We start from the raw sequence: 23,625 nt of genomic DNA on the forward strand, positions 1-23,625 counted from the left end.
TCATCTTATCTTCTTTTTGAAAAAACAGCTTTCTAGGCACAAGTCTATACATTTATAAAGTTAAAATAATTCATTGTAAAGTTATATTATCTATGATATTGTCATTTTGGAGAAAAAACATAATTGATGTTTATGTAAGATTAATTCCTACTTTTTCTCATAAATATGCAAGTCATTATAAGTAAAGCAATCCGTATAATTTACATGTAAGTCAGTTTATTATTCAGCTTATTAAGAAAATCGGTCTTGGGTCCTAAGAACAATGATGTGATCAAAGCCGTAAACATATTTTCCTTATAAAAGTCTCTTACTACTAAATTAATTCTTATCATCACAGACTATATCTCATTTAAGTTATGAATGACATGAAAATTAATAATCAATTCAAATTAGTCACAAAAAACATTGGTTTTTCAATATGTCAATACACAAAATTCAGATACTATTTGTCCATGGAACTTTCTTGACCAATGGAGCTAGTCAAAGCCAGCATGCTGGGTTTTGTTGTATAAGCTATGACTTCAAAGCAATGTAATTGAGTTTGAAAACATATTCAATCAAACCAGTTATTTGCTAATCTATACACAAAAGTACCAGTTGATTGCCTCAATTCTTCGCTTTTCAGTTAATGTATTTTGTATTGGTTAGTCCAGTCTAAGACTGAGACTTATAAAATCAAGTTTGAAAAAGTATTCTGATATTGTCTTGGTAGCCAAGACAGCAGCAGCAGTCATTGACAGGACCCCTTATTGTGCCCTCTACCATGAGCCGGTAGTCAGTCTGTTGTTACAAAAAGGACCCAGTTCTCATACTGAAAGCAAAACTCAGTTACTTGAACAATAGATGGTTCTCAGGGAAAAGGCTTAGTCAACAGTCTCAAAGTCAAAAATATAGTCTTTTAAAAAAAATTTATTTATTTATACAAAAACCAGGGTACAGGCCAGATATGTAGGAGGATGGGAGGATTCACTGGAGACAGAGTGAGGTACAGAGCAGGCAAACTAACTGAAATGCACTGCTGAGGGGCGCAGCATGTAAGACAGGAAGGGTCTGCCATGCCATGTGGGTATCTCCCCAGCAGGCTGGGATGGAACCCTCACTGCACAGACTGCAGACAGCTTCACAGTGCTGCGTTCAACCACCTGCACCACCAGAGAGGCCCAAAAATATAGTCTTATTAGAAAACAGAAAAGGAAGTGAGCAATAATAGAAAATCACAACAGCCCTACCAGTTTGGTCTTTTCTTCTACTGGAATCCATGTTATATTTAACTAGGATGGTTATTATAACTATTTATATATTATGTGAGAGTTGTGTGTGTTTACATATAAATAAATACACAGTCATAATCACTTAGAATAAACAGAAATTTAAAACACAAGTATTCATACTTTCATCTCGTGTTTGTATAGCCTTTCATTAATTGGAGTGTTGGCAATGATGTTAAAAAGTCTTATGACCACCCAGGTCTAGAAATATACTTGTAAATGATCTTTTTCCTTACAGTGAAATTGTTAAGTATCAGCTTGTAGTTACCAATCCCAACTTCTATCTACAAAAGACCTCAACAATTGGACCTAAAATATGGGCAGGTTGTCATATCTGAAACAGTGGCTCATACTTTCCAAACCCCTATAAGTGAAAGAATTATTAGACTTCAAAGTGATATATACATGGCTTACAATTTGACCTTCCATAAAAGGCTTCATTGAACACTAATCCCTATTAATTAAACTGATCTAACTTGAATTAAATTTAAGTGAACTGAATCACATTGAAGAAACCAACAAGAAAGGGTAAAAATCAGTGGCCACTGACAAATAACTTATGTTTGCAATGTCAATATGGCATTATTAAAATCAGCAGCAAAGTAACCATAGTAGGGTTGGAGAAAGTCAGTGGGTATACCATCGACCCAAAAATTGTTAACTCAAAAATATCTTAAATCCTATCATTAATGTATCAGCTGGGACTCTTGCAATGCCAAATACCAAAATAATTTGAATCAATCTAGATCAAGACCCAGCCTCTATCCCATCCACCCCCCAAAAATAAGAGTGGAAATTGATGGTTTGCAATATACCATCAGAAAGTCCAGTCATCTTGGTTCACATCCTCATTCCGGTTGGAGAAGTGTGGTTCCACACAAAGAATGGATTGTGTGAATAACATGTACAACACAAACAGGTAAATCTAACTTCAGGAATGACTAGATTGATTCGCAAGGATCCACGATGGCAGTGTTGTTTCTCCATCTCTCTGCTCGTGTTTCAACTCACTATTGACTTTATTTTTTCTAATTGCATAGATGATTCTTCCATGAGGCCAAACATGATTATCTGGGTACTTCATTTTCACAATTAGCTATTTTAATAACCCCATTAGAAAGAAAACTTCTTTCCTTCTCTATATACTGATTACAAGAAAAGACTTTGAGCTTAGATGGTTCAAGTTCAGAAGCATTGAGTCAACTGATGGAGATGAAGCAGCCATAATTATTCCATATCACTCACAGTTCCATCCCTGGTATTGGGAATGAGAACTGTCTTCTCCACAGGGGGTGATTTACACACACACACACACACACACACACACACACACATACACCATCTGTACACTACAGTTAGTCCTTTATAACTTTAAAATAATTATTCATTTTCTCCCCAGGTTTTTTTCCTTTAAGATTATAAAAAAAAAAAAACCTGAGAAGTTATATAATATTAATTTAGGAATCTTGTAGTATGAATGAGTTGATTGGATATTTTATTTAGCCTGTGTAGAAAATATAACACCCATGGACACTAACAGTACCAAGTCAACGAAAAGACCAAGCATGGGGGCTGGGGTGACAGACCGCAGGGTGCTGAAAGTCAACTTTGCCTTGTTTACAGTTTTGCCCCTAGCATAATTTTGCTCTTTAGCCAAAGGAAAACAATTAAAGAAGTGATTCTAGCAGCATAAACAATGAGTTGCAAGCTTTTCAGCACCAAAATAAACAAAGAAGTGTTGGGACATGTAGATTAGGAATGAAAAGAAAAGACCTAAATTGAATTGCTCAGAGGCAGTGAAGATGCAGAACTACAAAAACCCTGTTCAGATATTGGGTCTTCCTGATTCTTCAAAAATGGTATAGCAAATTATTTTTTAGTGTTTTCCTTCAAGGCCACCTGAAAATTATATTTATGACTTAAGGGCAATTGATTTGTCCAGAAATGTAGCAGGTAGTTACTACTTTTAATTGGGTTTTCAAATCTCTTTCCTTGTATGTAATTTACAAATGAATGAATGGTTAGTTTTCTGGAAACTTAGGTTCATAGAGCAGCTGTTGAGACAAACAGCCGTTTTTCCAAATTAGCTTCTATTCTAGAACACGCTCCCAAAAAGTTCTGATGGAAGATGCTATTACCTTCTAATTTCATAATGTCAGAAGTAAATAAATGACACACATGAAGGAAAATGATGACTTAGAACCACCTACAAGAATGGACAAATGTGGACAGAATGTTGGGGTGGAAAATTGGGCGTGAGGGTCAGGCAGGTCTAATTAAACCTCATTTCCAAGGAATACTGGCTGTGCAATCTTGAGTAACAGACTTAAATTCCCTTTTACTCCCAGTTAGTAAATGGAGTTAAAACCTTCCTCATAAGATTTGCATGAATAATTAATTAAGTTGATAACATGTAAAATAGCCCTTAACACATTGTAGATGCTCTTGAAAAGGAGCTGGTAGAATTGTCCCCTAATGCATCCCTGGAACTTGGATGGGCTTTTGGGGAAGCCAGAAACAGAAAGAACAAGATAAAAAGCTTGAAAGTGCTGGGACCTCAAAGTCAGGTATGCAATCCTTATGAGCAAATGTCACATCTCAATGGAAAAGTGGTTTCCATCTGATTTGTAAAATAGTTTGAATAAGAGAAAGAGCCTCATGAATCTCCCTTGCCACTGTCTCCTTGATGGTACAGTTTTTCTTTCCACTTTCCTCTCTGCTTTGAGGAAGATGACTTCAGGGGGCTGCCTTGGGGTTTAGCAAGACTAAGACTGACTCGCCTTTACACATAAACAGTCAGTCTCTAGATCTACAAGTAACAAACTACTCCCAGAACAGTTGAAGAGGCCTTTAGCCATAACCATGACATGCAATTCTATTCAGTTTGAAAGAGGGAGACTTACTTAATAAACTGTGGTTAGGTAGCTCTTCTCAATACTTTATGGATTGTGCAAAATTTGGTTCATTTACCACTACAGTAATGATATATACCATTCTAATAGCAAAGCAACAAGGAAACATTTTAGACTAGTTATTTGTGCTTGCTTGTGTTTAGAAAGACTTATGACTTTATTTTCTTAATGAATTCAGAATTGTGGACTCACATCTCAGACAATATTTCAATTCCTGTTACATAGGCCTACCGGAAGCCTACTATTTTTCAGGGTCTTAAAAAAATACACATACACAGACACCCAAATACATTAAGCAATCATCATATTTAATTTTCCCATCTCTGGAGCTCTAATCCATTTATCTCCATTTTCTCCCATTGTCTGCTGCAACCTTTCTTAAATGAATTTGTTGCATTTAATATGTGAAGGCTAATGAAGCCTCCAGCACATCCAGTTTCAATAGGACAATAATGTAGGGTGTTGATTTTAACTGCAGTGGTGAAGAAAGGTACTCAAACTTAGGGGTTCCTGTCCTCACTATTTCAACAGTCAAGAAAATAATGCTCAGGCAATTAGGTTTTTGCCCCCACCCCCACCCCCAAGTACAAGGTCAGTTTGACACTCTGAATGGTTAAATCATCCTTGGCAAAGAATCTGAACTTGGCAGAAGCTCCATAATGAGAAATCCAGATGACTGGTATCATTTGTAATGTGAGTGCCCCGCACTTAATCTAGCCCTGGTTTGTTTTTGTAAAGAGTAGCAATGACTTAAAAAGCAGTCATTAGGGATGTTTAAGATTTTAACTGCTTTCACTCTAGATGTGGTCTTCACCTTTAATGGCACCTTTTAGCATTAAACTCAACACATAAATAAGCAATGTAGGCTTGCAAGGAATTGGTTCTCTTCTGCTGCACAGTACCAAAAGGATTCCATCAGTTTCTTGCTCTGGTTATGAAAAACGCAGTGCTTTTGAAAATATAGGCTGGATTCATTGAGGAAAGCAGAAAACCACACATGGTGGCTCACTCTACCCAATCGTTTTTGAATTTTCCACAATCCTTAAATGAAATTGCAGAAATTGTGCAGTATTTCAAAGAACTAAGATAAGTATCAGATTGAGATTTCAGGACCCTCAGGCAATTTGTATGCTGGGTCAATACACAGTAAAAATAATATTGTCAAAGTTCTCACAACCAAGATTTATGTAATAAATCACTGGATTAACCCAAGTCCATCGTACTCCAAAATCTGAGATTTTATGCATTATCAGATACTCATTTGAATAAATGCTTGTCAGCTGATGGTGGTGGTAGGCTTGGGAAACCAGCTTTTTTTTTTTTTATGAGTTGATCATTATATGAAAATTTCCCTGTGAATTCAAAGAAATATTGATAGTATGCTCAGTATTTCCAAGTAGACCCAATTTTAATTCATTCTCTTCCTTCCCCCAAACTTGCTCAACAAGAACCAGAGAAATAAAAAAAAAAAACTATAATATAATGAACAAGTCTCTAAATCTATGAAGAATATTTCTTAAATAGGATATGACTTTGTAGGGCTTCCCTGGTGGCACAAAGGGTTAAGCACCACACTGTGAAGCTATCTGCAGCCTCTGCAGCATGAGTTTGTTCCCCAGATGGCCAGAGATAAAAACCCACATGGCGAAGCAGACCTCTCCTGTCTCACCCTCTGCTCCCCTCAGCAGTGTATTTCGGTCAGTCTGCCTGTTCTGTTCCCCGCTCTGTCTCTGGTGAGTCCACTCACCCTCCTGCATCTCTGACCTGTACCCTAGCTCTTGTATGCATAAATAAATGAATCTTTTAAAAAAAAAAAAAAGAATATGACTTTGTTTTTTTCATTTTCTTTGGGTACCAAACAAGGTATCAAAAGACCAGGAGTCTTAATTTTAACTTTGTAAGAAAGGAAACAAACTTTTCTTCCACTTTCTTGGATTCTTTTTCTGGGTCCTATGAGTTAAGCTGACAAGAGAGAAAATAACAGGAGAAAAGGTATGTGCTTCTTTATTGATTTCAATATTTGCATGTGTCACAACAAAAGAAGCAAAACCTACAGAAGCAGATAGGCCTGGAAGTTTATATACCATTGCAATAAAGGGTGGCAGAAATGGTGCAGAAGTGACTTGCCAAAGGTAAGAGAGTTCTTGAGGTCCCAGGGGTGATCCATTGTGGAAAGATAAATATATGGAGAAGCGAATGGGAAATAAGAGTTATTTTAATAAGATTTGTTTGTGCAGACTCATCTTGGTACTCAATCTCCATCTTCTTCATGGCCATAAATATCCTCTGGAGAAAAGATGAATGGCAATCCTCGTTTCTCAGAAGTTCCTGCTTTAAGTCAGATAAGGGGCACTCCAAGAAGACTTCTTTGTACATGAATTGATTCTCAATTGCTTTCAGCTCAGAATAATCCACACGCCAAAGAGACATGTCTGAGGGTTGACATATTATGATCCCCTTCACTACTAATTTCCTCAGAGATAATTATTAATCTACTCATTTCTCTGAGACACAGTGTCTGTACCAGGGAAGTAATAGGGTTGGAATAGTCTTCTAAATGTCACTCATATCTGTTATTCTATGGTTTTATTCTCATTGTGGGTTTCATTTGCAAAGGCTGCATACTTAAGTTATAACACATATAACTTATAGTCAGCTTTATCATGCTAAACCAAGGCAAACCTGGCACCCAATAGAGAAGACAGATTTCTTCCAAAATGCACTTTGTCCATTCAAGAATGCATCAAAAATAATGCTGCAGTGAACAGAAGGGTACACGTGTCTTTTTGAAGTAGTGTTTTTGTAGTCCTCAGATAAATACCCTGCAGTGGCATAGCTGGATCATATGCTATTTCTACTCTTAACTTTTTGAGGAAACTTCATACAGATTTCCATAGCAGCTTCACCAGTTTACAGATGGACCTGAGGGTATTGTTGTAAGTGAAATATATCCGACAAGAAAAGACAAAGTGTGTGATTTCACTCCTGTGCGGAATATATAGAAACAAAATGAGTAAGCAATCCAAACTGAACAAAACCATCTCTAATATACAGAGAACGGATTTATGGTTATCAGAAGGGAAAGGCAGTGTGAACTAGATGAAATGGGCAAAGGTGTTCACTTGTATTAACTAGACTTTTTGGGGAGATCATGACAGATTATACAGATTATGAGCTTTAATGTGGTACACCTGAAACCAATATAATGTTATACACTATTCAGTAAAAACTTCTAACAAAAAGACTGTATTGAGCATATAATACTATTAGAGATAATAAGATGGATTAGAAAAATGCAGCCAATTTAAGAGTTTTGTCCCTACATAGTTGTTTGTTTTTTCTTTTTTTTTAATCAAAGAGATCTATTAAGGGTAAATAGGACACTGTCTGAAAGCAAACTAAAATGTCTGAGGGTTTCTAGGGATCCCAGGTAGCGATTCCAGTCATCTATATGCTGATTTCTGCCACAGTACAAAGACACTTCTGGGATGGTCGTCAGTTAAACTCAGTCTGTTATCCATTCCCAGGACCTGTATCCTGTCATCAGCATCTACCCATTACCTCAGCTACCTTGATCTTGACTACCTAATAATCCCAAAGGGACTTATGAGAGTCCATCAAAAAGAACGTGCCTAGGGTGACTCTCCAGTATCTAGCAGGCAAACTTGTGAAAGAAAATTGCCAGACTTAGCTTCAGGAGGGAATACAGAACCCCCAAAGCAGCAGAATTGGGAAGTGGGCAGGTGAGAGGCTTTCTTAATCAAGAGCAATGAATTTGTACCCTGAGGGTCTGTAATTCTTCAGCCAAAATATTGAAGAATTATGGGCTTTGGTGGTGGGTGTGGTATGGCCAAAAAAAAAAAAAAAAGAAAATATCTGGAGAGGTGTGAACCTGTACACTTAACTCATATACAGTTTTTGTTGTGGGGCAACCAGAGCAGGGGGGTTGGGGGGCCAGGAGGCTGGCAAGAGTCCAACCCCCAGTGAATCTCTATATGCTTTTTCCTGTCCCTGGGCTCTCTCTCTGGCATTCTTGCATGTTCTCTCCTGTTCTTGTCCCTCGTCCTTTCATAGCCATCCTCCTGTTCGATGCTGCCCTCATATACCTGGCCTCTAGGCTCAGGTATGCACACTTACACATGTGTGCACACCCACATGCCAGGTGTCCACTATCAGGCACATGTGCCCCACACCCACGCTCCCTGCGCCTTCTGCGGCAACATAGTCAAGGCCATAGGTGATAGCCACAGAGGCTAGTGGCAAAAAAAGCCTGACCAATTCACTTACCCTACAGTGTTGAAACCAATAAATCAATAAAAATCAATTGATTTAAAATAAAATAAAATAAAAGCAAACTAAACAAAATGTCAACTGATAGAAGCTCTTTTATTGAAAGCATGGAAACTATTTTCAAAGTATTGGCCACTCATCAGAGAAGAAAAATTATGTGATGTCCTGTTAACACCAGCGTTCCCAATTCTATTTTTATTACAGTGACAGAAGATGCATCTGTCTAGTGTTGGAAAGACTCTAGAGAATTTAAGTATCTGAATTCCCTCTCTGGTGGTTGAAAAGAAGAGCGGATCCTCCTGTTACTATTCCCTCCAAACAAGACTTGGTCAGAAGGTAGTGGGACAGGAAGCTTTCTCTCACTCAAGCCTTTGGATGGGGATGAAGCTTGCTTCAGCTGGAAATCATTTGAACTTTTCCTCAGACTAATCAGAATCAGAGGCTTCTGAGCGCATAACAAAGGTGATTTTGCCTCCCTGATCTGGTGTAGGTCCCGCAGTCCAGCTGCTAAAATACTTAAGGGAACTACCTGGAGTTGTCTAGTTTGCTTTGATGGAGAACAGGATCAGAAAGAAAGTACAGCCCACAGAATGGAAAAAAAGAGAATTAGGGGTGTGGTACATTTATACAAGGTTGTCAGCACTTTCCAAAATTCCACTAGAGTATTTGGGTAAGGATGGGAGGGAGCTCCACAACATCTGAAGTTTCCTCTGGGTTACCTAGTGAGACAGGTCTCCCAGAAGCTGTGTCTACATAGCAAATAAATTCAGAGGAGGTAGGAAAGTGGAATCAGTCAGGCAACATTCATTCCAAATACTGGCAGTAATGTGAATTACAAAGAGTCCAGAAAGTAAAGTTATTCAAAGTAAGAAGTTTCTGACAACACATTTCTAAAAGCTGTTTTGTGAGGAGGAAGGCGGTCCTTTGTTTTGTTAAATATTCTTAGGAAGAATTGTCCTCCTAAAACATATTTGAGTTTGTCACTTAGTAACTTGCTTTTTATTTTTTCCAGTGGTTGGAAGAGGAAGGAATTGCTAAATAGTAATAATTCATCCCTGGAAATCCTCTCTCAAGTTCTACCTAGGAGCAGACAAGTTGGAGATTTGCTCAGCCCTGTGGGGAAGGTAAGCTAATGCTGGCTTTTACCACAAAGGGAACTGGTGCTTTGGTCCATAAATTTAATCTTTGAAGTAAACATTCACTTATTAACATAGTGATAGAGTCAGAGTAAATGCCAATCTCAGCAGCGAGCATCACCCCAGAGGGCATCAGGAAGCCCCAAAAAGGAGGTCATTGACCTTGGAAACAGAAGTGACTAGAAAATAGCAGAATCACACACAGCAGAATCCCCAACCAAGCATCACAGAATAGTAACCTTCAGCTTAAATAAACCTTTGTGAAATTTCAAGAATGTCCACACTGTGCCACGCTAACCCAGCATGATGTTTTTATGTTGTTGTTGTTTTTTTTTTAATTATAGGGCATCAATTTCATGCATTAGGTAAAATACACCTGCCAATAATGAGTTTGAGGAAAGAATTCTGTAACTGAGATATAAACAGAGAATGAAAGGAATAAAGAAGATAGCCAGAAATATGCCTGGAAGAAGCAAAATTTTTGTCTTTAAAATTCCTTACCCCTAATTGAGTCTGTGATGCTTGCTGAAAAAATTCTCCCAACCCTGTCAGTCCCCTTAGATCCCAGACCCAAGACTTCTGAGCCTCCACTCCCCCTTGTCCGCCAAACTGGCAGAGAAGCCCTAGTCTCTCGTGCAACACATCTTCCAAGAGGCACATCCACCTGGGGGCTTAGTGACAGGGGTTCCTTTAAGCCAAACACTAGCTTTCCTGCTGTGACTGCAAGAAGAAGGAATAGGAAGGAGCACAGCACTGGAAATAGGCAAAGGGGAAGGGAGTGAAGTGGACAGGGACTGAGCAAGAAGGAGACAAGAAGGGGGAGGGGAGAAGAAGGGGAAGAAAGAAAAAAATGGAGGAAAAGAAGGGAAAGGATTTTCAATATACTTCTCGTGTCTGGAGTGTCCCTTAAGGAATCTCCAAGCTGTGTTTCCCCTGGTCTCTTTCTCTTCTAGTTCAACATGCTCTCTCGGAGCGTTCTCACGGGTTCTGCAATGACTTCAACCAGTACCTATAAACTAATAAATCCCAAATATGTATCTCTAGTTCCACCACCTACCCTAAGTTCCTACCTTGATGCTCCACGGGCAACATGAATATCAGTATGTCCAGAAATTATGACTTTTAATTTAAAACTCCTGCCCACCGTGTACAGTGATATTTCTCAACAATGTGATTACTCACATTTGGACCAGATAACTACTGTCTCTTGTTTACTGAAGTATGTTTAGCAGCATTCCTGGTCTAAATCCACCAGTTGCCAATTTTTCCTTCTCTGCTATAAATAACTCCAGAGTTCTCCAGATATATCCAAATATCTTCTAGATGGAAAAATCACCCCCAAATAAGAACCACTGAGTGGAAGGACAAAACCCAATTTTTTTGTGTGACTTATACAGCCCTCCACAAGCTGAAGCAAGGCTCTCTCCTACACTGTTTCTGTCATCCCTTCCCATGCGCCTATCCTCCGTTCACACTGTGCCTCTCCCACAGTTCAGATCTTCTCAGGAACCTCTGTCCTTTGAACGTGGAGTTCACTTTCCTAGAATGTCCATCTCCAGCACCTCCATCTCGCACACTCTCCCTTTTCATCCTGCACCAACTCAGATGTCAGATCTCCCAGGGTCTCCTGCTCAGAAATATGTTCACTTGACAACTATTATTTTTATTTCATCCTTTTCATCTGGCTCAGTTTATGCTGTGTCTATTTACCTGCCTTTTTTCTCTGCTCTTTTTATCTCCACCATAGTGGACAATATGGCATCTACCTCATCAAAGATGTACAGTAGGGGGCCTCCCCAGTGGCGCAGTGGTTGAGCGCTGGGTTGCGAAGCAGTGTCGGTTCGATCCCCGGCTGCTCCCCAGCCACCGGAGGAGGGTCCCACATGGCGCGCAGACCTCTCCTGCCACCCGCTGCTCTCCTCAGCAGTGTACTTCTGTCCTTCTGCCTGCTCTGCTCCCCGCTCTGGCTCTGGTGAATTCTCTCACCCTCCCGCGCTTCTGACGATACCCAGTGCATATATAAACAAAACAAACAAACAAACAAAACAAAACAAACAAATAAAACATGCCTCTATATAAAAAAAAGATGTACAGTAGGTATTTTTTTTTAATTTATTAATCCATGCATGCAAGAACTGAGTTGTAGGTCAGAGGTGTGGGGGGTGAGAGGATACACCTGAGACAGAGTGAGGAGCAGAACAGTTGCATCTACTGAAATACACTGCTGAAGGGAGTAGCGGGCGAAACAGGAGAGGTCTGCTGCACCATGTGGGTATCTCCCTAGCCAGGGATCGAACTCTTGCTGCAGAGGCTGCAGAAAGCTTCATAGTGCTGTGCTTAACCCCTTGCACCACCAGGGAGGCCCCAGTATTTTAAAATAAATTATACTCTCATATGTTCATGCTCCTATTTAAAATTCCCTCTAATTTGCAAGTAGTTAGTCCTCAAAATATTTTAAATTTTGGGCCTCCCTGGTGGTGCAGCAGTTGGGCTGCGAAGCTGCCCGCAGCCTCTGCAGTGCCAGTTCAATCCCCGACTGGCGAGGCTCCCCTCAGCAGTGTATTTCGTCTGTCTGCCTGTTCTGTTCCCTGCTCTGGCTCCGGTGAATTCCCTCACCCACCCACGCTTCTGACTGTACCCAGTGCTTGTATAAATAAATAAATCTTTTAAAAAAAATTTAAATTTTGCTTCACCTACTGAAATATTCTCATCTGAATTGTCATTTGTCCAGAGCACTTTTTGGTAGCTAAACTAAAATCTAATCCACAATTGGGCAGTACAAGTTAAGGACATAGTGAGTTCTCTGCCTCAGAATCCACAGCCAACACAGAACACTATAGTTTAGCATGCACATTCTGAAGGCAGTGTCCCTGAGTTCAAATCTGCCTTTTTCCCTCTCTTTTAAAAATCCGTCAATGATGGTATTAACTTCAAAGAGTGATTTTTATATTAAATAACTCAATGAATCTAAAGCACATGTAAGTAACCCATAAAAATTGGCTAGGTGAGACTCTGTTGAAGTAACGGCATCATTACCATAATAAGACACTTGGGAAAGTTTGGTGATAGCCAAGCCTTTTAGGATTAATAAATTTATGCCTTACATACAATCTCAGATTATAGTCCTTGAGTCAGTCCCACATCTGCATAGCACAAATACCAAAAAGCGGGGCCCTCTTCCTTCCACATCCACTATGTGTATAGAGATGGACACAAGATATAGATGCCTATGTAAGTGCTCACTTTCCCTCATGTTTTGTTTATGAATATAAGGGAAAAATGTACACACCCACCTATGATATATATAGTTACAGTTAAGTGCTCATTTTACGCAATGATAACACACACCTTTTTCCCTTCACTTCAGTGCCAGGAAGAAACCAGCCTTGGACAGTTGTTACTATGCAGGTTGCAGTGCCAGGTACCCCAGGGCTGAGAGGTGACCTCTTTGTGGGCTCCACAAGAGCAGAGGGTCTCTGAGCTGAACCAGTTTTACAAAGCTTACAAGGTCTATAGAGTTACCTTACACATTGAGGGGAATAGGATGTGGGTATATAAGTCAAACTGACTGACCTGGGTCTCATCATTTCTGATCTGTTTCAGAGGGAAAAGTCTATTACAAGGATATTTAGCATACAGCTTATTCTGATGTGCAGCTTACTCTAATTTCATTGTATGTTGTCCTTAGAAGTATCTCCTACAATATGTTTTCATTTTCAGTTTAAATCTTTGTATAGACACTAAAATCATTTTGAATGGGCTTCAGTGGATCCAGAGTTTTCAGTGGTCTCCGTGACTGCATTAGAAAATTATGCGGTAAATAGTATCAATTGTGTGATAAATTTCACTGTGGGACAGCAGTAGGAACACAGTGGCCCAAACAGGGGTGCTGAATTGGGGTCCATATCTGGAACCTGATTTGGTTTATAAGTATCTGTATAGGCAAGTTGCTTTTCTCCTCTGGATCAGTTTTCTTATTTTTCAAGAGAATGACATTATCCTCCCCAACTTTGGGGGTTGTTGTAAAAGATAAATAAGATTTAAAACATATTTTTAAGACACTCTATGTAAAAGCTCTTGCAGTTTTTCAAGTTTGAAAATGTTTACATGACACTATCCTAAAACAGCTCTGGAGCAGAAAAGTAAACCAGCTAAAATGTTATGTGATATCATTTTCATCCTGCAAGTTTTTGAGAGCGTGACTTTGTTTTTCTCAACATGTAAACATGATTGCCACATGTCCTGAAAGCCTCTGTATGACAGACACTGTGCTGAGTCTCAAGTAATAAAGAAGAAAGAGACTGAAGTTGCCTCGAGGGGCTTCTGGTCTGGTAGGGAAAAATACACACAGCACAATTACATGAGCTGTGTTAGCAATTGTAATGCAAATAATGCAAAGCAAGCAAGAGAATCACCAAGGAGGGTCTAGCATCTTGAGTTAACCCATCCTTAGCAATACCTGCCTCTGCGGAGCAACTCCAGAAAGCCCAATTTTGTAGATTGTGTGCTGTGTTCGTGGAGCAGGGTGAGAATATACACAGGGTGGTTTGGTGTTCTGACGGAAGGTGCTCTGGGGCTGTGCTAGTAGCCATTATTGATCACAGCACAGTTTATGCAACAGCTTTTTAAAAATCAAATTGGGGGATTCTATCTAAGCTTCAAAATTTTCCCATTTGTTGAGCATTCACTATGTTTCAGGCATGGAACTGGATGTTTTCACTTCATTATCACATTTAAAAGCTAAATAAAAATGGAGGTAACTTTAATTTAAATCCATTTTAAGCTTCTGCTCTCCATCACGCAGCCCTTTCTATGTCCTGGCTCACAGCCCATACTCACACTACTTTGCTGGAATTCTGTTGAAGAAGAAATCTGTTCTAACCAAAATATTCCAAATAATGTAACTGCCAGCTGGTGAATAAGAATAATATCTCTCTAGTAATGGATTCTTTTTTTTACATAACTGGCTTTTGAATATCTATACAATATAACTTTACTTAATAAACATCTACTTGTTCTTCAAAGGCTGCTCTTGGTTTGTTCAGCAAATTTGTAAATAGAAGTGGATCTGAGTGTGCTGGTTTCCTAGCACTGCATAGCAAAGTATCTAAATCAGGTGACAGGCTTACACAACAGAAATGTGTTGTCCCAGTTCTGAAGTCACATCAGCCTCAGTGTGGTTGGTTCCTCCTGAGTTCATTAGGGACAATCTGTGCCATGCTCTTCCTTAGCTTTGGGTGGTTTGCTGTAGTCTTTGGTGTTCCTTGGATTATGGAATCATCACCCAACATATCTTTATCTTCACATGGCATATTCCCCTTGTGTGTGTCTATCCCTAAATTTCTTTTTTTCTTCTAAGGTCACAGTCATATTGGATTAGGTTCCCTTTTAAGGATCTCATTTTAACTTGATCACTTCTGTAAAAATCTTATCTCCAAATAATGTCATACTCAGAGTTGCTGGGGATTAGGACTTCAACATATGAATTTGGGGAAGATGCAACTAGTCCATAAGGGTTAGTAAAGGTAATGCTTTCTAAGCATTGATCCTGGGTAGGATTATAAAATGATAGGACTCTGCTCAATCCAAGATAGAGGTGCATTAAGGAACTAGATGGCACTTCAATGGAAAACTCTGATATTACACAATTGGAAAATACAAATTTTTGAGCTTTACTTTATTGATTGATTTGAAGTTAGGCTAATTTGATGATGACCTTCACATTTTATACCTCTCTGATCAGTGACAGAAAGTAGCAGCCAATACCAGGCAACAGTATCTCATTGTTCACAGGTAATGTGTGTGTGTGTGTGGGTGTGCACACGCATAGGTATGCATTTATATACATAAAGACATAAAGTTGAGGAAATATGCATCCTTTAAAAATGCTCATCAGGGGCTTCCCCTTGTGGCACAGTGGTTGAGCGCTGGGCTGCAAAGCTGCCTGAAGCCTCTGCAGCACCAGTTCGATCCCCGACCAGCTGGTGAGGGTCCCACATGGCGCACAGACCTCTCTTGTCTCGCCTGCTGCTCCCCTCAGCAGTGTATTTCGTCAGTCTTCCTGTTCTGTTCCCCACTCTGGCTCTGGTGAATTGTCTCACCCTCCCGTGCCTCTGGCCTGTACCCAGTGCTTGTATAAATAAATAGTCTTTAAAAAAAAAAATAGCTCATCAATCTTTTTTTTTAAAGATTTATTTATTTATTTACACAAGAGCCGGAGTACAGGCCAGATGCGCGGGAGGGTGAGAGGATTCACCAGAGACAGAGCAGGGAACAGAACAGGCAGACTGACGAAATACACTGCTGAGGGGAGCAGCGGGCGAGACAGGAGAGGTCTGCCACACCATGTGGGACACTCGCCAGCCGGCTGGGATTGAACCCATGCTGCAGAGGCTGCAGACAGCTTCACAGCGCGGCTCTCAATCGCCCGCGCCACCAGGGAGGCCCTGTAATTAGATGTTTGCCCTGCCGTATGGGTAGGTTTCTCTGATAGAAAGGATATTGCTGGTCAAATCCCTAATTCTGAGTAATACCCTTAATTTTCATTCTTCTGGATGGTTTAGGGAGTAGTGAAAGTTTCTCCTGAGGCCGTAGGGCCTCCACTGACCTCAGCTCCATATTTCCCACATGCCCCAAGTGGCACATGTTAGAAAGGCCTGACATACTAGGGAGACCTACCCTTCCATGGTGTGACTCTAGCACTCAAATTGTTGAGTTATCCATTTGGTTTCAGCATCACTTCTTTCTTACTCAGATCTGGGGAACTAGGAGTAAGAAAGGACCTAAACAGATGTCTTATTGAAGATTTTGATGAAAGGAGTTTCTTCCACACCAGAATATATTAGTTTCATAACAATACCCCTCAATGACAGGATTTAGTGACTTTTGCTTTTATATGTAATAAAAAACCTTCCTTATTACATGAAGCTAATTCCCAAGATATGATAAACCATCATAGGTCAGATTATAAATGTCCAATGCCAAGTCAGTGGTTTTAACCACCCAAGAAGAAGTTGTGCTGCATCCAACATCACTTGTGAGATGGAATTCATATGTCATTATAAAAGGAGATCTGTTCCTTTATCAACCATAAATGACATGAATGAGGCTTCATTCGCAGACACATTCTCAATTTGCATTCTGAGGGCTTCACATATTCATCCCCATTCCTAACCATTCTCCATGTGCTCATCCACCTTCTGGGTATTTCACTAACTCACTAGTCATTGATTCAGCCACTGCATCAGAAACCAAGCTCTTGATCTTTCCTCTAAATCCCACTCATGACTGTATCTCACCCTCCAGGTCATCCCACTTATAAATATATTTGTATAAATGTTCTGGAAACAGTGCCCTCTCCCCTCCCTCCCACCAAGTAAGCAAGAGAACAAAGTCATCTATGTAAGTCTAAAGTCAGAACAGGTTCTGTCTTGTTCTGTGAAGCAGCTTTGCCAGTAATATGCTGCTTGTGGGCAAACCAGCTTTTCAATCCCCACCAATGAACAAGATTTAAACAATAGTATAATAGCCCATACAATTCATTATTTATAAACAGGGAAATGATTAAACCCCAGGATTTGCCCTCCTCTGCAGTAGCTAGCATCAGCATATCTTTAAATTAAGATCACTTAGGAAATCATCTAAATCTATAGATAAAAGCAGATGTCCCAGTACAGAATAACTGCATTTTTGATGTCCAGAACTCCCTGTTCTTAGCTATCAATATATAAACTAAATTCTTGTGACGGTTAGAACAGTTCTCACAGAGTAAAATTCTCACGCTGCTTCCAAGTTCTGATCCTCACTTTCATCATTTAATCAACTCTATCTATCATTGAGAAGTTTATTTCAATTGATACACTGAAAATCATTCTATGATTTTCGTGCTACACTCTGACTCAGAAATTGACTTGACTTCTATTTTGATCCTGCCTTCAAACAATCACCAGGCACTGGCAACTCCCTCTTTGCAATGGTTTTTCTTTTCCACTGCTCTGGGCAGGAGTACATTTGGGTTTACCTGAGTCCTCAAGAGAAAAATCACCTCCTACCTGCTCCCCCAGTGAACTGGTCCTATAAGAACAAGTCATTATTTGTTCAAGAGCCATCCAAAATCACACTCCACCAAGCTCTACTAGCTTCTCCTGTGAGAAGAAACCATAAACCCCCTCTCCACTATTCACAAAACTCATAGATCTGCTTTCTTTTCCCCAAGAAGATGCAGTGGGCCTCCCTGGTGGTGCAGGCGGTTGAGTGCCGCACTGTGAAGCTGTCCGCAGCCTCTGTAGCACCAGTTCGATCCTGGCCGGCTGGCAAGAATCCCATATGGCGAAGCAGACCTCTCCTGTCTCACCCGCTGCTCCCCTCAGCAGTGTATTTCGTCAGTATGCCTGTTCTGTTGCCCTCTCTGTCTCTGGTGAATCCTCTTACCCTCCTGCACATCTGGCCTGTACCCCGCTTCTTGTATAAAAAGAAATAAATCTTTAAAAAAAAAAGAAGAAGAAGAGGAAGATGTAGTGACCTTCCTTCTTATCAGATACAGTTTTTGTCAGCTTTTTTTCTAGCTCCCTAACAGGTGATCAATCCAACCATAAGCCTTCTGATGATTAGAGCACATGAGTCCATCTCAACCCACCTCACAGAATAGCTACCTCTTACTGCTTTAAGTTGCCTCACCTCACACCCAAGGATCTTCTGCAGACTTAACAAAATCTCAGCTCCTCAAAATGATGTTTATAACCTCCTTTGCTATTATAGCTTATTGGGATTTAGGACAATTTGAAACCATTTCTTTCTTGACATCATTTTTCTTTTCTGATTTATAAAATTAGTAAATCCCCCTTTGACAAGGCTATTATTATTGGGCATATAAAGAGCTCTTCCACTAAAGACATTAAAAAAGATTTTTTTCTTACTAATTCTACTTATAAAATCAAAAGCTTGGGTAGACATTTGGAAAATATATAGAAAGGTAAAAGAAAATAAGTTTTAACATAAACTTGATAAATTATTTCTCTTCTTCCCCCCATAAATAAATCATTATATTTGAGTATTTTTCCTTTTCTACTTATTTATTTTCCAAAATCATCAAACAATATACATAGCCTTCTGGTATAGTAAACATAATGCAATTTAATTGATAACTTCAGTAGTTGGAAATTTGGTTTGTTTCAAAATTTTACTGTTAATATATAATGTTTAGTGAATAGTCTCATAAATTTTGTCCACCACTCTGGAAATAGCTTCTCACTATAGTGTCAGCAGTGCTAGAAATGATATCTACTTCTCAAATATTTTAACAGGTATTCAATTACCAAAGATGTTGTGTACTTTCATTTTTTTTATAATTATTTTCTATTTTGAACTGTAAAATTATGGAAATTATCTTTTTTATGGGACTGATACAATCCTGGAAACTAGATCTTGAACAAAAATGATAATAAAACTGAAATTCATTTTTCTTACCAGGCTCTGGACTAAATAAATACTTGATGAGCATTATTTCAAGTAATTTTCTTAAGAACCCCAATAGCACAGAGTACTCATTATTATCCCCATTCTGCTGATGAGGAAACTGAGACTTGGGGAGATTTAAATCACAGAGATAATATGCTCTAAAACCTGAATTTGCAATCAGAATATAAAGTCAGTTCTGTCAGTCTCTTAAATTAAATTTAAATTAATTTAATAAAATAAAACTAGAACTTGCACCCACCACATCAGCCTCCCAGGAGGATACAAGTACAGATTGGATGGTATAAAGCAAGGATTGGAAAGTGGCTGCTGGTCCTTGGTCATAAATAGGACCTAATTTGGTGACAGCAACATGGCATATGGACAGGGTGGCTAAGGTCACTGATTCAAGGTCATTCTGGTTTATTTGAAGATTCTCCATAAAATGCAAATGCTCAGATAATTATCAAAGCTCTAACTAGTTAGTTATCAGTTAACAGTTTGGCAGGAATGAGAGAATTAATTAGCAGTTGTAATTGGAATAGTAATCAAAAGAGATCGATAGTACTCCTAGAAAGTGTTCCCAGAAAGGAAGCTAAGAAATTTCAAGGAGGGCCCAACACCAGTCTGTAGGACTCAGATCAACAACCATGTTCTATTTGGTGTCATCTACCAGCAACTCTCACAAATAGGTGTTTGTTAAATATGAAGTAAGGAAAGAGGAGAACCAATGGGCAGAAGACTTAAGAAAATGAAAGTGGGATTATTGCATTAGGATGGGGTCAGGGATGCCAGCTTCAGAAACTGGACATTGTAGTGGACCTCGAGAAAGTGGGTATGAATTCATGAGAAAGAGCAGAGGACATGCGAGACTAAACAGCAAATGAGCAAAGTCACAAGGGTGCAAATGAAAGCTCTGATCCCCAGGAATGTAGGAGTCTGTTCCCAATTTATGGGGACACACAGCCCCAAGATTCAGATGCGTCCTCCCAAAGTAGATGATCCCCAAGTATCGATAACTCATAACAGAACACACGCTTAAGGGCAGCTTATGAAACAGTTAAAATATAAATGAATAAAAGCAGCACAAGGAGCTGGTTTTGAGATCAGCTTTGCCAGGGTGAAGAAAAACCCAAGCACCCAGAATGTCAGCGATGGAGAAATGATGCAGGTGGGGGTGCAGGGCTTTTGCCAACAGCCCTGGTCTGGGGCAATCCAGGTAGGACAGAGAATTGAGGCAGAAGTGTCATCCATTCCAGGAGTGTCAGCTGCCATTGTTTGAAGGAAGAAAAGTATTTGTATATGTCAGGAGGAGGTGAAGGACTTCTCCAAGGATCCTGGCATCCCTGAGAGATAAGCATCAGGGTCTGAGCGTGTCCTCTCTACACAAAGTGCTGCTCCCTTATCTGTACTCCTTCCATGAGACCACAGGTCTGTCCTGCCAGATGGAGCACATTTTTCACAGAATGCACTTGGCAGTAAAAGAAAATCTATTTTAAGCTGACTGTTCATTTTTCATGATGTGCATTACAAAAGCCTGCATATAGCCCAATTTATTTATAAGTGGACTTAAACACTTGAAAATACAATGAAGACATTTGGCTAAACGTTGACTCTGGGGACTTGGGTTCCAATATGGGAGAGTGAAAGTTAGTCTCTATACTGATCTTAAAAATATATAAAACAGGCAGGATTCATGCTGAAGCATAACAGACTTAGTGGGGTCCTAACCCATAGAATGGAAAGACCACACAACACAAGGATTGGAACTTATTAGTGGGGATGGATGAACTGCTCTGTGGTTTAGGCTGAAGTGCCTGGGATTGCTTTTCAAATGTTTTAAATTTGATAATATATATACATCTATAGACACACACACATATTATAAAAAAGCAAATGTGTTTGCCAAAATCTTTCCCCCATCTCCATTCTTCAGCCCATATGGATTTTAAATGTGTGTAATGCATACGTCTCTGACGTGCTCACACAAGGCCCTTCGAGGACTGGCTCATAAAAGACTGCCCTCAGAGGAAATTTCTTACAAACTTTTCTGTAAAAGTTGCCACATTTTGCTCAAACTCTTGCCCTCACCCTTTGCCCTGCTTTTCTGTGAGTAATATAGAGTAAACCAGAAGGCATGGTCTTTGAAGTCCAACTTTCAGTCACTCCCAACTCCTTAAGCAGTGTGACTGGGACCAGCCACAGGACTTACTTATTGGGTTTTCTTTTTTCTCCATCAGGACCAGAGGCTGGAAGCCAGGAAACCAAGGTGCTGGTGGTCGGTCCTTCTAGTTCAAAGTCTAGGAACCAGACGCCCCACCCATTAGGCTGCAGAGATGTCCAGGTTTTCTAACTTGCTCCCGAGCCAAAGCTTCTGTTTTATGAATCTAAGAAACTCCTGAAGGAACCAAAATAAGTGTATAGTCTTGGGTTCTAGTGATGGACAACACTTATCTCTGATTCGTAGGGCAATTTTTATCTGGTTACACAGAGACTTTATCTCTGATTAGTGGGTGAAGCTTTATCTGGTTATACAAAGACCTTACTTCTGATTAATGGGGGGAGTTTGTCTCTGGTTAATGAAACACAGTATCTGGTTAATGGGGGGTCTTATCTGGTTAATGGAAGGGCCAACCAAGGCAAAGAAGGCTAACCAGTGGACAAAAGACGGCTGGCTTAACCCTCTAACTAACCCCTGCCAGCTCATCCTGTTTAAAACAGAATGAACCGGGCCTCCCCGGTGGCGCAGTGGTTGAGCGCTGGGTTGCGAAGCTGCCCGCGGCCTCTGCGGCACTGGTTCAATCCCTGGCTGCTCCCTGGCCACCGGAGGAGGGTCCCGCATGGCACGCAGACCTCTCCTGCCGCCCGCTGCTCCCCTCAGCAGTGTACTTCGGTCCTTCTGCCTGCTCTGCTCCCCGCTCTGGCTCTGGTGAATTCCCTCACCCTCCCATGCTTCTGACTGTACCCAGTGCATGTATAAACAAAACAAACAAACAAATAAATAAATAAAACATGCCTCTATTAAAAAAAAAAAAAAAACAGAATGAACCAAGTTGAGAAATAAACTTGAATTCAACAATAGTCTTCCCTAGGTTGCACCAAAGACACCTTCCACAGAGTACAAATGCGGAATTTCTACACCAGAAATGCAAAATTAAAAAGTCTGTGGCTGTGCAGACATCAGGTTAAATAATAGCAAGTGCAGTGTGGGATTTAAAGTCCAGCCTGCGCTGTCAGACAGGCATGGTTCAAATCCATTTACTTCTCTCCCAAGGAGCAGGACTTAATATTTTTACTAAGGGTGCTTTGAAAACCAGAAGATCGAGCATTAATACATGCAGGCCAAGTGCAGTTCAAAAGATTAGTTTAACGGCTCCCTTAGGAGAATGAACAGACTGTCTCTTAACTTTCTCAAGCCACAGGGCTGAGGTTCATCTTAGCCGCCTTTCCTCCATGCTTCATGCCTGTCTAGCAAAACCATGTCACTTGAAGTTGCAAACACCAAAAGCAAGAGAGGAGAAATTCAGAAGAGGCTACAGATAGTGAGGTCATTTCTTCTTGGCAGCAGGGAGAGTGGTGGTGCTGTAATTGGCACGAAGCACAGGTCCTGGCTGGTACCTGGAGCCCATCCTCCTATTCCGCTTTCATCTCCAGTCACCCCAGCCATCAGTGGCATGGAGTTTGGGCCATCTGAAGAGGGAAGGAGAGAATATGTGACAGCAGCCCAAGGTAGATGCTTAGTCTCACCAGCTCTGAGGCTTATAGTTACAGCTATCCACCTTTCGAAGGTAAGTGCTTTGAATCAGTCAGTGTCTGGAGTGGTTTCTATGCCTTTCACTTTGAGCCTCAAGAAGAGAGGATAGAGCAGGAATATGTAAGAAGGAAAGTTTGGGAGGTTCCTGGGTCCTCCTCCCTGTTGAAACCAAAGAAGTTCGCTTTTATCTGTGTTGGGTGTTCTCCCACAGTTGTATTTGAAGACAGGAAACAGCCAATAGTTTGAAGAAAACATTCTGGAAGTGCATGGGCTGATGGTCAGAAGCCATGCTCCTGAAGGCAGGTGTCCTGGCAGGGGCTCCTGGGGACAGTTTCTTATTGGAAGGAGTGTTAAGAAAGTGACCACCACACAAGAGGTCACCTAGGCCCAGAGCAGCAGCAAGCGGGGGTCAGGACCAATCCACAAGCAGCCAGGCTGGAGGTAGAGTTACAGATGCTGCTGCAAGGGAAATATCACTGTCTGTCTATGCAGGCTTGAGCGAGCCTCTGGAGGGCAGGAAAAAGGACTCATTTACTCACTCCCCTTTGCTCTGTGACTGATTTCTGCCTTCTTTTCTGATCATGCATTGATCATAAACTAACCAGAAATCCCAAGGGCACTCTCAGCCTCTGCTGAGGTAGCCGTTTAGTTGAGGCACAGTCAGTATCTGAGGATTTTGTGGCTGAAATGTATAGCGAATGACCTGGGTCTGGCCGCATGTGTGACGCACAGCAGCATACGTTGGATGACTCATAGAAGTCAGGGATGGAAAAGACCTATGAGGTCATTTTTTCCATCTTCCAGCCATTGCA

The sequence above is a fragment of the Talpa europaea genome (genome assembly GCF_964194135.1).
Source record: "Talpa europaea genome assembly, chromosome: 10".
NCBI classification, from domain to species: domain Eukaryota; kingdom Metazoa; phylum Chordata; class Mammalia; order Eulipotyphla; family Talpidae; genus Talpa; species Talpa europaea.